We start from the raw sequence: 5,528 nt of genomic DNA, 5'->3' as shown, positions 1-5,528 counted from the left end.
TTATTTATTTATTTATTTTTTTAACTTTTTTTTTTCGAAAAAAAAAAAAATAAAGCTTTCGTACCGAAAAATTGTAAATTGAAAATAGAAAAAAAACAATAATTCACTCATTTTATTTATCGATAAAATAAATAAATAAATAAATAAAATATCGAATGTCCGTCGTTGCAAATAAAAAAAAAAAAATGGAAAAAATTTAAATGATTTTTTTTTCGATCGAATTAAAAAAAAAAAAAAACAAAATTTTTTTTTCGTAACGGTTCAGGAACGTTTAAGAAATTTCAAAAAAGAAAAAAAAGGAAAATTAAAAAGGAAAAGGAAGTCAGTTTTTTGAGTTATTTGAATGAGTTTTTTCTCTCCCCCCCCCCTTCCCGTATATTTTAACTTTAAACGAGCGAATTTGACGAAAATTTTAATGACAATCGGAAAAAAAAAAAAAAAAATACGTCACATCGAATAAATGTTTTTCCTTTCTTTTGTAGTCGTCAGTCAGCATTTTTTTCAATTTCATTTTATTTTATTACCGTTAAATGAGAAAAAACTTTCGAAAAATATTTAAATGATTTTTATTTTATAAAAAAATTCTAGAAAATTTTTACCTTTTTTTTTTTTTTGCATCCGGGACTTTATTATCATCATCATTAAAAAAAAAAAAATTACCAAAAAAAGAAAATCTATAAATTCGCATACAACAAACAAGTCATTTCGCGCGTTAATTTTTTTCGTTTTTTTTTTTTTTAAATTAAAATTCACGACGATCGAACAATTATTAGTATTATTATTATTATTATTATTATTATTATTATTATTATTATTATTATTATTATTATTATAATCATCATTTATTTTATTATTATTTCACGCAGTAAATTTTTATGATAGAAAATTTTATTTTTCGTGTTGTAATAACCTCGTATTTTTTTTTTTTTCTCTCTCTCTCTCTCTCGAATTTATCGTAGAAGTTATTTAACCGAAAAATTTAACGATCCTTAATTGTATTTAACTTTAACGTCGTAAAAGGAGAGAAAGAAAAAGAAAAAAAAGAAAAAAGAAAAACAAACTAAGAAAAAGTTGTGAGAAAAGAAAGAAAGAAAGAAAAAAAAAATTTTGAAAATTCATAAATTTATTTTTAAAAACGATAATTTTTTTTTTTTTTTTAATTTAGAAAATATGGTAAAATTAATGTTACGTAAAATAAAAATATTATTTATTTATTTATTTTATTATTACAATTCGGTTGATGAAAATTCGTAACTATAATATTTTTACATTTCGTTACTTTTTTTTTTTTTTTTACTATAATACTCTTTACGTCGTAATGGATTAATTTTAATATTTTTTTTTCTACTCATTTTCAAAAAAAAAAATTTTTTTACGGTTGGATAAACGACGACGACGACGACGACAACGACATTTTAACCTGAATTTTTTTTTCATATTTTCTTAATAATATTATTATTATTATATTTTTTTTATAAATAAGTCTTTTATGACTCTTGACTTTTCACGACAAACTTTCCTTTTTGTTTTTTTTTGTGTTCTTACAATTTTTTTAATAATAATAATAATCTTCTTCTTCTTCTTCTTAAACTATATTTTTTCTTTTTTCTTAACTAAAATTCATCGCTTTTGAATAATAAAATAAGTTTTATTATAAATAAACAATAAAAAAAAAAAATTTTTTTTATTTTTAATGTTACTTCTTACTCTTTTTTTTTTAATTAAAATTTCATTAAAACTTTTTTTTTCCCTTTCTTTAAATTATTAAATGCATTAAACCTTTTTTTTCTTTTTCTCGAAACCATGTTTTCTTTTTGTTAATATTAAAAGGTTTAAAAAAAAAAAATTATTTGGCTGTCGGGTATTTTAACCATTAAAAAAAAAAAAAATACGTTTGGGTATTATTAATAAATTAAAAAAAAAAAAAAAAAGAAAAACTTATTAAAAAGAAATTTTCCAAAGAAAAGAAAAAAAAGGAAAAAAGAGAAAAAAAGGAAAACAAGAACTCTTAATTATAATTTATCATACCGTTTATTAATTAAATAATGATAATAATAATAATAATAAAAAAAGAGTTTTTAAATATTTGAAAACCTTTAAAGCGCGATTATACATATTTTTTTGTTGTATTATTTTAAATTATTGATTGTTCGTTTGTTTGTTTGTTTGTTTGTTCTTGTACGGATAAAAATTGATACGAAATTATACGGGAAACATAAATTATGACGTTGATAAAAAAGAGATATTGGGAAAATGATAAAATTCTCATCGTAAATAAGAAAACAAAAGAGAGAGAGAGGGAGAGAAAAGGGAAAAACGAAGCAAGAGAGAAAAAGAGAGACAGAAAAAAAAACTAATCGATATTTATATATATATCGATTAATAAAAAAAATTCTTATTATTATTATTTTTTTTTTTTCGCATCGTTAAATAATTAATTAATTTTTTTTTTTTTGTTTTTGCTATAGTTAATAATTTGCTAAAATTTTCGCTTGCATGAATTTTTTTAAAAATTAGTATTGTTATAACTACAATAACGATAATAATAATAATTATTATTATTTCGAAAAAATACACCAAGTTTTTTTACATTGCTATAAAATTAAAAATGCTTTAAATTTTTTTTACAGGCTGTGGCGGTGACAAGCTAATTTAAACTTTTTTTTTTTTAAATGAAATTTATTAACCAATTTTAAAAAATAAAACAGAAGAATGAATGAATGAATGAATGAATGAATGATTGATTACGATAACGTTATTTTTTTAAATGTTTATGTTTATTTATTTATATCATGACGATTTGTTTTTTTTTTACAATGATAACCCTTTGTTTCAGATACCTTTACCCTGACAGTAAATGTTAGTGTTCTTTTACTAAGTCTGGCTTCACCCGACGAATCCAGTCTGGTAAGTTTTTTTTTTTTTTCATTTGAATTATTATTATTATTTTTTTCTTTCGGGGTTGGGGGTAGGGAGCGAGAGGGAGAGGGGAGGCGAGATTTTAAACGAGAAATTACTAAAGTTATATTTTAAAACTTATTAAAATTTATTTGTTTAAAAAAAAAGAAAATTTTTTAAAATGTAATATTTACTTTTTTTGCATGGAAAGGATGGGAAAATAAATTATTGGTACGATTTTGTCGTTTGTTCGTTTGTTGGTTTTCGATTGTTTGTTTGTATTTATCAAAGGAATGATGTTAATAATGAGTTTATTAGTCATTTAAAAGTAATAATATCGAAAGGGCAAAAAATGAAAGAAAAAATGAATTTAAAATTTCATTCGGAAAACTATTTAAAAAAAAAGAAAAAAGGTAAAGGAGAGGATGATGATGATGATGACGATATTAATTAAAACGCCACGGAACCTTTTTTATCGCCTTTTATAATTTAACCTTCCTTTTCTTTCCTCTCCTTTCCTTTTTTTTTTTAGCCTCCGCGAAAAATTTTCATAATAAGAAAATGAAAAGGAAGTTAAATAAATTGATGTTTACCTTGAAGGGGAGGAAAAAGGGAGGGGGGTGGAAAAATGATGGTGTGATCTTATAGATTCCTCGATCAAAAATAATATAAAACAAAAGTGAACCGCATATTTTTTTTTTTTTTCATTTCTTTTCTGGAAAAGTCGGAAACGCCACATAGTTTTCCACTTACTGGAAAATCATGAACCCGTTTTTAAATCCGAAGGACGCTCGAGGTTAACTTATCGATTCCATGTTTGCTGACTCACTGACGCCGCAGTCCCGGTCCTAGTTTAACTAGACGTTAGATATTTTTTCTTCATTGACTTTGAAATTTTTTCATTATTAACTCGAGAAAAACTTTTGTTGCCATTATTATTATTATTATTATTATTATTATTATTATTATTCTAATTCCCGCCGTTGTCATTAATGTAAAAACAAAAAAAATGAAAATTTTTTTTCCGGATATTATTATTTTTAGAGCAGGAAAAAATAAAAATTCATTTTAAAAAATGCAGTAAAATAATGATAAGAAAATTTTACCTAGGGAAATACAAATATAGATAAGAAAAATAAAAAAATTTTCACATCGGGAAAATTCTACAGAAAAAAAGTTAAAACATTTTAAATGCGTGGTGGAAAATTTGAAATCATTTATTACTAATAACGTAATCGCGCGTCGTAAATTTTCTTTTCTAAAAAAAATTTTCGCGTAGGCATTTCGAAAAAATATTATTAATTTGCCATAAAAAAAAAAAAAAAATTTAATTAAAAAATATAAATAGAAGAAAAACTTGAAAAATCAAAAGTTTTCCGGTCGTCAAAACAAAAAAAAAAAAAAAACTATAAAATTATTAAAATCAAATTAAGTAAAAAAGAAAAAAATTTGGTGTCGACGAAGAAAAACAAAAAAAAAAACAAAGAAAAATAACTCGTGTAATTTAAAATAAAGAGGGGAAAAGTGAGAAAATGGCGGGGAGGGGGAGGGGAAAACGGAATCCTTTTTTTTTTTTTTTTTTATTTCTAATATCACCCCCCCAAAAATTAAAATTTCAGGAGAGAGAGAAAAAAAAAAAAGAAATTACACGAAAACTCACGAACCCTTTTTTTTTTTTTTTTTTTAAATTTATTTATTAATTTTGCAAAGCAATAAAAAAAAAAGAGGAGGAACAGGGAAGGGGAGGGGAAGGGGAGGGAAATGAAAACGAACGACGACACCTTTTTTTCGATTTTTTTCGTTATGAAAAATTGTTTTTTTTTTTTACAACCCCCACCATTTTATTTCTCACTCATCGAATTTTTTTTTTTTTTGTATACCGTGTTTTCATTAACAGTGCTCGCAACGGAAAAAAGAAAAAAAAACGGGCAATTGATTTAATTAACAAACATGAAAATTTACATGGCAAAAAAAAAAAAAAAATTTCGGCAAGTCGATAAACAAACAAACAAACAAAAATAAAATTAAACAAAGAATATTCGGGCCGTGGTAAATAATTTTTTTATTTTTTTTTAAATATGGGTCAATAACTAAACGAAAAAAAAAAAATTTTTTTTACGCCTTTTTTTTTTTTTTTTTTTGTATTTAAACAAAAAAAAGAAAATTCAATAAAATGGATGCCTACGCTTTATTACTAGAAATTATTTATATGAAATTCTTATTACTCTCCAATTTCGTTGTCGCACTTCTAATAAGAAAATTTAGTTAAAAAGTTTTATGTATAAATAAAATTTAATTTTAGCCATTTTAGACAAATTCAACAACCTCAGACAACGTTTCAAATAATAATAATAATAATAATAATAATAATAATAATAATAATAAACGAGCAAGTCCCTCGCAATATAGTTTTTATAATAGTAATCAATTAAAATGACCGCAAAAACCCCTAAAAACCACGTCGTCTTCTTCTTCTTCTTCTTCCACTTCTTGTTTTTACCCAAAATTCCAATTAGCATAAATAGTAACCAATTTTTCGCACTTTAGTATTTTTAATAAAAAAGATTAAGATACGAAATACGAATTTATTAACGGACGTTATAACGAGAAATCTTAAGAGAGAGAGAGAA

The sequence above is a fragment of the Pediculus humanus genome, genomic scaffold (assembly GCF_000006295.1).
Source record: "Pediculus humanus corporis 1103172107642 genomic scaffold, whole genome shotgun sequence".
Taxonomy (NCBI): domain Eukaryota; kingdom Metazoa; phylum Arthropoda; class Insecta; order Psocodea; family Pediculidae; genus Pediculus; species Pediculus humanus.
The sequence above is the reverse complement of the archived record's forward strand: the minus strand, read 5'-3'. Positions refer to the sequence as shown.